Below are 12,913 nucleotides of genomic sequence, written 5' to 3'. Positions count from 1 at the left end.
ACTGTGAAATTTGTATTGCTTAATACATAAATGATTAAATAAATAATAATAAAACAAGTTTCAACAAGAATACAACAGTTTCATAGTCCCATATGCATTTATTTAAGACACAAAACTTAGTGTGCAGAAACTATTTTGTTTTCTTATTAGATTTACCATGACCATAACCTCAAATAGTCTGATTCCCAAAACAACAGATTTCTTTAATACCTTATGTATTGGACCACTAATTATTTTACAGCCAACAAACCAGTCTACTGATGAGGGAATAAAATATAGAGTACTAAATCTTTTGAGATGCACCCATTGGATAATAAATGGATTCAGTTTTGCTCCATTATTAATTTCACAAACTTCAATCTATGCAAAATATATTTCCTTTTATTTTGATATCCTGCATTTAAATTCCAACTGACAAAACAGCATAAGGATTCTTGGTGCAAAATTATGTTATTAGGTGCAGACCTGGGAGTCTCCAGAACAAGGCTCAGAAACATGTTGTGAAGTACCTGTTCCTCAAGGCAATGAAACTGTCTCTAATTAACAGAACCGTGTATAGTTTGTATACTAATCTAATGAAGATCTTTTGGTTATCATTTAAAATATTAACATTCTTTGGGAAATAAATTAGTGGCCTGATCCCTTAATTGCAAGCCTCCACAAACTTTGGTCAAGAAATTTATTCTTGAAAAAAAGGTATTCCACAAACCCATTTTTCTCTGAGGCACTCTGACTCTGACCTTTAATTCAGACAACAATAGGCTGCTTCCATGTGCAGTCATTCCACAGAATACATCAATAGGCTTCTTCCTCTCCCAACATGCAAGCAATCAGTACAATTTACCCTATGTATGTGATGAAGAACTAATGCCAATGTGTAGCAACCATTTTCTTTTTTCAGTCAATGACCTTGGCCTTCAACCTTTGTTCTTTTTTTGCCCCAGGTGCAAGAGGTTCACACAGTTTGGTAACTACAGACAGTGGAAAACCTTTTGTTAATGTACATAAACAAAACTGGTAACAGTTGGACAACATCCCAACAGATTATGTTCTGCCTTATGACAGATGTATACAAACAGCAAATCTTAACCAGCTGAAAAGAGATGATTGACACTGAGGTTGTTTTAATTGTGCCTATAATCACCTAATTTTTATGAAGGCATGAAGACTAGTGAAAAAGCATCTACAAAAGACTGCATTAACACATAAACACACTGAACCCATTTATGAATACATTCTTGACATCTCAGCACCAATTAAGCATTTCTGCATTTTGCTCACTTATATAAGCTCAGATAAACATCAACAAATCCCCAAAAATCTGTATGCATGAAATGAGGCCCAAGTGGGTCAGATATATCAGTCCCCTGATTACACATCTTAATAGCTGGCAATAGCAAGCTTATGTAGTGTTCAGAATATGATGGATGTAAACAAATTCTCAAAGGTTACATCATGTCAGTATTACCTATTTTACTGTGGTGTTACATCATGTTAATTCTACCTATTTTACTTTAGTGTTACATCATGTCAATTCAACCTATTTTACTGTAGTGATACATCATGTCAATATTATCTATTTTACTGTGGTGTTACATTATGTAAATTTTACCTATTTAATCTAATGTTACATCATGTCAATTCTACCTATGTTACTTTAGTGTTACATCATGTCAATTCAACCTGTTTTAATGTAGTGATACATCATGTCAACTGTACCTATTTTACTGTAGTGTTACAGCATGTCAATATTATCTATTTTACTGTGGTGTTACATCATGTAAATTTTACCTATTTAATCTAGTGTTACATCATGTCAATTCTTCCTATTTTACTGTAGTGATACATCATGTGAATTGTACATATTTTACTACAGTGTTATATCATGTCAATATTACCTATTTTACTTTAGTGTTATATCATGTCAATTGTACCTATTTTCTGCAGTGTTATATCATGTCAATTGTACCTATTTTACTGCAGTGTTATATCATGATAATTCTACCTATTTCACTGTAGTGTTATACCATCAATCATACCGGTTTTACCGTAGTGCTATATCATGACAATTCTACCTATTTTCTGCAGTGTTACATCATGTCAATAGCACCTATTTTACTGTAGTGTTATATCATGACAATCATACCTGTTTTACTGCAGTGTTATATCATGACAATCATACCTGTTTTACTGCAATGTTATATCATGACAATTCTACCTGTTTTACTGCAGTGTCATATCATGACAATCATACCTGTTTTACTGTAGTGTTATATCATGACAATCATACCTGTTTTACCATAGTATTATATGATTACAATTCTACCTATTTTACTGTAGTGTCATTATCATGACAATCATACTTTTACTGTAGTGTTATATCATGACAATCATACCTGTTTTACCGTAGTGTTATATCATGACAATCATACCTGTTTTACTGCAGTGTTATATGACAATTCTACCAGTTTTACTGTAGTGTTATATCATGACAATCATACCTGTTTTCTGCAGTGTTATATCATGACAATCATACCTGTTTTACCTTAGTGTTATATCATGACAATTCTACCTGTTTTACTGCAGTGTTATATCATGACAATTCTACCTACTTTACTGTAGTGTTATATCATGATAATTCTACCTGTTTTACCTTAGTGTTATATCATGATAATTCTACCTGTTTTACCTTAGTGTTATATCATGACAATTCTACCTGTTTTACTGTAGTGTTATATCATGACAATTCTACCTACTTTACTGTAGTGTTATATCATGACAATTCTACCTGTTTTACTGTAGTGTTATATCATGACAATCATACCTGTTTTACCTTAGAGTTATATCAAGACAATCATACCTGTTTTACCTTAGAGTTATATCATGACAATTCTACCTGTTTTACTGTAGTGTTATATCATAACAATCATACCTGTTTTACCTTAGTGTTATATCATGACAATCATACCTATTTTACTGCAGTGCTATATCATGACAATCATACCTGTTTTACCATAGTGTTATATCATGACAATTCTACCTGTTTTACTGCCGTGTTATATCATGACAATTCTACCTGTTTTACTGTAGTGTTATATCATGACAATCATACCTGTTTTACCTTAGTGTTATATCATGACAATCATACCTATTTTACTGTAGTGTTATATCATGACAATTCTACCTATTTTACTGTAGTGTTATATCATGTCAATCACACCTATTTTACTGTAATATGATTAGAATTCTTCCTAAAAACAAAGGCATATTATTATATATGCATTCTTGCACAGAATCAAAGTCATAGAAGATGTTATAAAGTTTAAGTTTACAGCTTTGATTTGTGGTCCACAGAGTCAAATATCCTTTCACACAAACTGAAATCATAAATCAGAGATTCATTTTTTTGCCATATCTTTTTTTACTCCTGGTAACTAAATCTAACAGTATTTCAGAAGAATAGTGAATCAGGTTATTTCATTCATTAAAAGCTGGAAATATAAAATACAAAATTCAAATAATTTGCAAATATTGACAATGAATATATGTAATTCCATAAAATAATGCACAATAACATATCAATGGCAAATACTACATGCACTTTAACATGGCAATACTAAAAACACTTATCTCTGTTTCACCAATTATTTCAAACTTCTTTCTAAATATTTAAGAATTTAAACATGGCAAACCTTTTAAATTTTTTTTATCTGCAATTGAATGTACAAGATAAGACTTGGACAAGACATATTCATACTGGAGTGAAATAAATATTATTTAAAAAAACAAATTTAAATGTCTATAATTATAACGAAATTGTGATCCTGAATCTCTATATTTTGATCATTTTATATTTTACATTTTATTTTGCATACATTTAATTTTTTTCTGTTTTAACTTTCATCATTTTTCTTTAGAACTTCATATTTACCTTTCAATTTGGAAGATTTGTTCAGTCTCAAGTTTTGTGTAATTCTTAGGGTTTACTTTTTATAACTTTAAAATGTTTATACATATATAACCATCATCATGCTGAGGTGCTGTTAATACATACATGTTCTGATCCTTAATTACAACACTGCACACAGTTCATACTAGCCTGCAAATGGTACATTTTCTCTAACAATATTTTTACTTGACATTTTTTGTTCAGTTTTAAAAAGATATTCAATTTTAGTTTATACAGAACATGATCTTCATTCACTATGCTTACAGCAAAGGTTTGGAATCGGCTCAACCTTATTAGTAACTGTGTTGATATTTCTTGTTTATCAGCACAGAGTTATGTGATACAAGTTTTTTTTCTACCTTTTCTCTTTTTTAACATAATGGAATTAATAATACAAATGTTTTGTTATCTGCTTTTTTAAATACATATTTTTGCTTGTCTATACAAATCAAATTTACAATTTCAATCACCTGTTCATCCCAGATTTGTAAAATATGATCTTTCCTTATATTCAACTTTCCTGTTACTTTGCAAGTACACGGTCTTAAAAATGTACATTTCTGACTTTATTTTTCTTCAAAATTCACTGCTGTATTTGGTGTACTCCATGCAAAATTACTGTACATGTACTAATTAATACCATATTTATCTTACCAACTCTGTCCACCTGAAAAACATGTTGATGGCAATCTTTTGATGTGCCTATCAAGCTATAACCTCATTCACCAAAATCCAATCAGGATTTGGAGAAACACACTCCTGTGAGATGACAACCTTTGTCTACATGATAGATAAATGGATTACTGCCTTAGATCAAGGAAAATTAGTTGGATCCATACAAGCTGATCTTACCTTGTTCATCGTGGTATTCTTATCAATGTATTGAACATTCTCAATGTGACAATTCAGTGATTTATTTGTTTTACATCATATCTAACAACAAGAAAACAATGTCTCAATATAATAGCAGTTTTTTCCAAAGAAGAAACAAGTACATGTCGAATACAAAAGGAATCAATCTGTCTCATTTTCATAAATGATCTGCCATTGAAAACTGGCAACTGTATTTCTGCTACTGACTTGTATGCAGATGATGTCACTGACAAATTTCAAGCAGCAAAAATCAGATCTAGAGGTCTCCCTTCAGACAGCATTACTTTGATTAAATTCCTGGTCTATGGAAAATGGCATGAAAGTATAGATGGACAAGACTAAGGTATTAATGATTAATATTCAACAAAAAGAAAACAAAACTGGAAAAGAACTATTTGAATTACAACTTGAATGAAATTCTTCAACAAATGGTTACCCATGACAAAATCCTTGGGGTGATGGTTGAAAACAATCTGTAATGGAATGAATGTATTTAAGTCATAGATCATAAAATCAGTTCATGTCTCTGGGACTCTGGCTATTAGGAATGGTAAGGCTACATCTACTGGTTAACATCTTACAAAAGCTATATAAAACCATAACTAGAATACTGTAATTTTATCTGAGAAAACACTTAGGACAAAAATATTTGCAAATTATTCCACTTGCAAAAAAAAGAGCTTGCAGAATCATCCTAGATAATACTGAAAACATCTCAAATGCCATGAATGTTATTAAAAATGCTAACAGTAAGTGAATGAATATATTTGAGAAAGGCTAGATTGATGCATACAATTTCAAACAACATGGCCCCATTATATCTCAAGGAACTATTTCATGCAAGAAAACAAGGCAACACTCCCAATTAAAGATTAATTTCAGTTAACCAACTCTCCATTTCAAAACCGAATGAAGAATTCTTTAAAAAAAAGTTTTCAATATTCTGAATCATTAATTTGGAGCAAAATCCTAAAGGAAATTAGAGAAAGTACAAATATAAATGCATTGAGCTATAATTTATTGGATGAAAAGTGGAACCTGTTCAATTTTCCAAATACAACTTAAAAGTATAAATTCGTTAACCGTCCACTTTGTTGTCTTGCTACATTTAATAAGTATATACACAATGTACCTAGCTGGAGCATGTTTATTCATGTACTTTGTAAATATGCAATAATAAAGGGACAAGAGGAAATTATTTCCATACAACTAATTGTCACCTGCTTTTAATAGAGCTGTTATTGTTATTATTATTATTATTATTATTACAAAGAATCACTAAGACTGTCATGCATTGTTGTCAATTAGTGACATAAAAAAACAATTGCACATGATGTTAACAATAAACATGATAAATGCCTCCAAGATTCATTACTAAGAATCAACTTCCATGGGTTTAGTGAAACTTATTCACACATATTTTCATCAAAAACAAGAATACTCATTTTTTACAGTTATTTCTTGTCTTGGACATGCAAATAATTTGAAATTAGAAAGTATGAATTATAATTTTCTCAAATGAAATGTATGTACAACTTGCATGTTTTGACTGTGGCCCCAGGTGGTCAAGTGGTCTAAGGTGTTGCCTTTACAGCTCACTGACACCTCACCTCTGTCCACGTTTAACAGATCACTGACATGGGTTTGAGTCTTGGGCTCAACCAGCATGGGTATATTTGAAAGCTTGCTAGTAGCTTCCCATGGGTCTGTGGTTCTTTCCAGGGTTTTCGCAGGTTCTTCTTACACCTGATTCACAGGTTGCCATGTACAGTATAGCCTATCAGGTGTTAAAAAATGACCCCCACCACAACAACATTTTTTTTAATACAAAAAGAGAGCTTCCTTTATCATAAATAATATGATTTATTTGATTGATGCTGCACAAAGAATAAGAGCGTCACATTACATTAAGGATGATTTGGTCCCACAGGCATATCATGTTATGAGCCATTTCCTTAACAAATTATATGCCTAGTTGAAAAATCTATTAGAATAAGTTTGTAACTTACTAAAACAATGTCATGCTATAAGCTAAAGCAAATGAGGTTTTGTGGAATGAAATACCATATTTATTCATGTATATTATTCAGTAAGGTTTTATATAATCAAACAGAATATATACTTGTATATGTTGTGCAGTAAGATTTTGTACAATCAAATAGCATATTTGCTCATATGTTGTACTGTAAGGTTTTGTGTAATGAAATACCATATTTACTCACATACACTGTGTATTAAGATTTTGTACAATCAAATAGCATATTTACTCATATGTTGTACTGTAAGGTTTTGTGTAATGAAATACCATATTTACTCACATACACTGTATTAAGATTTTGTGCAATCAAATAGCATATTTACTCATGTTGTACTGTAAGGTTTTGTGTAATGAAATACCATATTTACTCACATGCACTGTGTATTAAGATTTTGTGCAATCAAATAGCATATTTACTCATATGTTGTACTGTAAGGTTTTGTGTAATGAAATACCATATTTACTCACATACACTGTGTATTAAGATTTTGTACAATCAAATAGCATATTTACTCATATGTTGTACTATAAGGTTTTGTGTAATGAAATACCATATTTACTCACATACACTGTGTATTAAGATTCTGTGTAATCAAATAGCATATTTGCTCATATATGTTGTGCTGTAAACTACAAATAGCAGCAATTTGCTGTTTCATAACAAAGTGGCATATCAGTGTGTGTGTGTGTGTGTGTGTGATTTGGATTTTCAAGATAGCTTTAACAATTTTTCAGTCATATCGCTACGATGTCTGCAGTGTGGCAGTTGATAGTGATGTCTGGCACTGGGACCTCATGGAGCAGACATGTAGTATATTGCCCCACCCAGCCACATTATCCTGACACTAGGTCGACCAGTCTTAACACCAACCTCTTAATGCTGAGTGCCAAGTGAGGCAGTTGTTAGTACCATTTTTATAAGTCTTTGGTATGACTCAGCCGACATTCGAACCCGCGAACTCCCACATCCAAGGTGGCTGCTCTACACACAAGGCCATCAGAGCAGTTGGCATATCTAGATATGTGGTGTATGATAAATAGAAGGAACAGCACAGATCTTGACGTACCAGCACATTATGTCATGGCAGGTTTCGGTTTACATCATTTTTAGTTCTCTTCTTGAGCAAATACAGCAGTGACTTTATTTCTTGCCAGCTAATAATTTCTCCAAGCATTAAAAGTCCCTGAAGCCAACCTAGAAATTGCATTAATATGCATTGCAAGTAAATAAAAACAAGATAATTATGACCCTGACATAAGATTACTGATGATGTAAAAGGTACCAAAAATGGCCTTAACATTCCATAATAGTTCTTAAAAGCATGATGATCAAATACCTCGCTTTGAAATAATTTTTGTCTTTTTCTCCCATCATAATCTCTTGTGTTCAGCCAAAGGGAATTTAATAGGTTTTATTTGGAGACAATTATTTTTCCTTCATGAGATAACAAACATTTAAATTACTTGCCCTGAGATGTTAAAGGATTATGACCCTGCTTCTGAAGCTTATTAATGGATTCATTACGATCAAAAATCTTCCCACAGGCGAAGGTGAATGTTCATATATCAGGATCAAACAATACTAGGAGTTTGACAAGAACGTACTGGTCAATTTTGGTTTAAAACTAGTTTCCTTATATGAATGTCTGATTCCATGACTGATTGGTGTTGAATGACACATCACCACATGAAAGGTTATATCATTCTGAGACAAATGGAGTAAAGTGCTAAAAAGTTGATGAATAATGTATAATTCTGGTGTTTACTGCTACACATTGTGCTGTATTACAACATTACAGAGGCACCAAACTTGGCAGAACAGAAGAGAGTATAGCAGTCCTTAATTTTCGCAACACTGGCTCCCTTTGCTACTATGATGTACTAACAAACATGTATAGCTGAACTATAACCTTTATGTTGTTGTTGTTGTTGTAGGGTTTAATGCCATTTTTCAGCACATGATAGGCTATACATGGTGGCCAGTATTATTGTTGGAGGAAGAACCATGGAAAATCCCAGAAAGAACCACCCGCCCACGAGAAGCTACTGGCAAGCTTACTCACATACCCACATTAGCCGAATCCAAGACTCAAACCCACAAACACAAAGGTGAGATGGCAGTGATCCATAACAGAGAGCGCTTTAGGCCGCTCAGGGCCCCTATAACCTCTATAACCAAACTGTTGACTGATCCAGCTGAACCAGGTTGGTCAACTTTGCTATGCAAAATAAAACCCATTTCAACATATGTAACAAAGTGCTTCAAGCTTGTTAATAATAATAATAATAATAATAATAAAAATTAATAAAAATAATAATATTAATAGTAATAATAATAATAATGTTTTTTAAAAGAAGGTAACTCTATGAGTAATAAGTAATCATCCTCGAGACCATCTACTATACTAAGTATAACTCAAATAACATCAGATATACAAACAACTGGTACATAACAAACTGCATGTTTTGTTCTAAGCAGCCGAAAAGAACAGTTGATGCAGCATAGGAAATGTTGACACAGTCAGGCAGCGACTATGTTCTTACGCATATCAAACAAGTTCTTTGCCCCAACCTGGAACAAAACATTTATGTGGTTTTGTATTTATTACATATCCACTTTTTATTCACACATTCTTTGTAACAATCTTTTCACTGTATACTAAAGTTCTGGTGTTTTATTGAGATATTGTACAACTCTCAATACATACATGTATGTAAACGGAACTAAGCATATATATATATATATATATATATATATATATATATATATATATATATATATATATATATACTGTGGCAGTTCTGTGATCAATCTGTGTCTGAATTACAGATATGTAATAATATTTACCTTTGAATTTTTTAATGACTGAATCCTCATTTTACAATCACATTGATAATAATTGTTGATAACATGCTTTTTCTAATGAATTTGTTCGTTTTACTGTATAAATAACATTTATTTTCAAAGCATCCAACATATGAAAGATCGTTCCAACTGGTTTCAACGACCATCACATGTACGCAAAAACTTCTGTGTATTATGTCACTGCTTTTTGTTTTGTTGATTAGTCTGGTTCCCGGAGTAGTATATGATAACATAATGCCATGGCAGGAGTCAAAGTAACAGGGAACTAGACTAACTGTTGATACACCACCAAAAAAGATTCCTTTTTTTTAAACTAGCGACATTTATTTAATGAGAAATTCATCTAAGTCAAAACTCAATTTTTGATTTTTTCAATTGGTACAATATTGATGTCATGATTACATTGGAAATAATAGTGAAACTCATCCCTAAGTGCCAGTTCAGAAATTCTCTTAAACTCACCTGCCCCAAATGGTTCATATCTATGAAACCAAGCTCTTTGTTTTATTCATTTAGCTTGGTTGCCTTGCTATCTTTGATCACAGTTCTGAATTAGTCAGTTAATTAAAGGTAGTTTAATTATTTATATACACAATAATATTTATAAGTGTTTGATTGATCAACTAAAGTGAGTTCAGATGACATACGACCAGGGCTGTTAGATCTTAAGTATGTAGGATTTGCAATGCCTTTTAACTTTTCTTTTATTCCACCTCCTTTATTTGATTCAAAAGATATATTTAATTTGATAACACACAGGAATCCAGCTTTTAATTCAGTACAACAATACAACAAATACTTCAGCAAGTCAATTATCAAAATACGGTCGGCACTTAATTAGGTTCTCAGAGAAATGCTTGCGGACATAGCTGTTACGGTAGATTGACACATTGTACATTTAAATTACTATTGCATTTATGATGATTACACTTAAAACAAACTAAAAGATAGAATTAAAACAAATTTCACTTAATAAAAATTGTTTAATTGTAATTTAAATATTGATGTACTGCCTACACTAGGCTTAAGTTATATTTTCATTGATCAAAATTTCCTTAATATCTTTAATTATTGTGTAATAAGAATGTTGTTTGGAAAGACAATGGAACCACTTATATGACTTCTTATTACAAGTTGATAATTTCAAAATTTTGATTAAAATTTCCAGGTCCTATCTACCCATTTTGACCATAAAACAAGTAATATCAACGTTTCAGTTACCAATTTTGATAGCGATTTTCTTAAAGTTAAAGAAATAGGGATCAGTTTTGGGGGTATTTTTTGGTACAAAAAATGGGACCCATGCCTGACCCCATGTTATAAGCGGGTTCACGAGTTATCAGGGCACAAGTTATCAAAGGAGTGGTGTAACAATAATTAAATACATTCAAGTTTTTTTTTAAAAAAACCAATTAATTCCTTTACAGTACACTCAAACTCTCTATTTTTATGTTTTTAATTAATACAAGAAAATACTGATGAACTGAACGATAAAGTGATAATTTAAGCAAAAAATTAAGAAATAAAAAGTTCAGTCACTTTCCAACATGAAGACTAGATTTTTAATGTTCATTTAGATATATTGTAACAAGAAAATTTTAAATAATACTGTAGTATTGACCTGTTTTCCACTCTTTATTTTCTACTTGACTTGAACAGTCACAAGAATTTAAAATGTAAACATAATTTCCTTCCCCAGCAATCTAAATGTAGCTAACACTGTAAATAATATTTCTAACCTGTCACAATCAAAACAACTGCTGCTCTCTGTAATACTTCTACCTTTATGCTGTAAATGTTTGGCAGTTTTGCCATCAGATTTGCTAGACAAATTTGATTCCTCTGTAATTCTAATAAACAAATTCCAAGTCCCTCCCTTAAATTTGCTCCTTTTTTTAAAAAAATCAGCAGAACATATTTTTTGAAATTCTGAAGCTGATTTGGATTTTAACCATGTTTGGTATTTTAAATGATTTACATTGTGAATGTCTCATGGGAACTGAACAAGGATAAAGTTTTGGCCAAAACGAGGACCAGTCAAACCTTGCCTTTATTCTTGATGTGACTCTAGGAGTCTTTCTTACTTTGTCAGGATTTTTTATAGTTTCAATACAAAATTTCAGCATCAAAGTACTTGCTCTCTTTCTCGGCTTAGATACCATAAACTGCCTTTCGCCACTGACAGTACTCTTCATTTATCCCCAGTGCCAAAAGTAACCATTTTCACCAAATATAACTGCATTTGTTAAAATTACAAATGCTTTGGGCAATTCTGAAGACCTAATAATATTTCCTAGCATAAATATTGTCAGCATGTTTTATGTTTTCTAATTCCGTGATGTTTGTTTTTTGTAATCATATCATTATATGTTTGTTTTTTTATGATTTAGGTGTCGTCTAATTTTATAAAGCGTTTAGAGCTTCTAAGGGTTAGACGCTATACAAAGTCTTAATTATTATTATTTTTATTATTATTATTATTATTATTATCATTATTATTATTATTAAATTGCTCCAGGCTACATCAGAATTTTTCAAGAGGTTCTTTGATGATTTTCAAATCTCTATGTGTGACAGTATAAAGCCATTATGGGTTTTTTCTTCCAATTCAGTCATGTATTTAGGCATATCCACATCCAATGATTTATAAATGAGAACAGCTTTGTCGAAAATGGTGTTCAAATAGAGCATTTAGCATGGTACATGCAGCATGTGTTTGCATGGTCTTTCAAATGGGGCATTTAGTATAGTGCATACAGTATGTGTTTGCATGGTATTTCAAATTGGGCATTTAGTATAGTGCATACAGCATGTGTTTGCATGGCGTTTCAAATGGGGCATTTAGTATAGTGCATACAGCATGTGTTTGCATGGTGTTTCAAACTGGACATTTAGTATAGTGCATACAGCATGTGTTTGCATGGTGTTTCAAATGGGGCATTTAGTATAGTGCATGCAGCATGTGTTTGCATGTTATTTCAAATGGGGCATTTAGTATAGTGCATAGAGCATGTGTTTGCATGGTATTTCAAACTGGGCATTTAGCATAATGCATACAGTATGTGTTTGCATGTTATTTCAAATTGGGCATTTAGTATAGTGCATACAGCATGTGTTTGCATGGTGTTTCAAATGGGGCATTTAGTATAGTGCATGCAACATGTCTTTGCATGGTGTTTCAAATGGG

At 31.8% G+C, this 12,913-nt stretch overlaps 1 protein-coding gene across 2 annotated transcripts in view; it reads right to left on the bottom strand.

Moving 5' to 3' along the window:
- LOC149782797 (CD109 antigen-like) overlaps positions 1-12,913 on the bottom strand; it is a 642,407-nt gene that overhangs the window by 465,409 nt on the left and 164,085 nt on the right. The window lies entirely within an intron of this gene.

Source organism: Sinohyriopsis cumingii, chromosome 15 (assembly GCF_028554795.1).
Source record: "Sinohyriopsis cumingii isolate HCF-2022 chromosome 15, ASM2855479v2, whole genome shotgun sequence".
NCBI lineage: Eukaryota > Metazoa > Mollusca > Bivalvia > Unionida > Unionidae > Sinohyriopsis > Sinohyriopsis cumingii.
The sequence above is the reverse complement of the archived record's forward strand: the minus strand, read 5'-3'. Positions and strand labels throughout refer to the sequence as shown.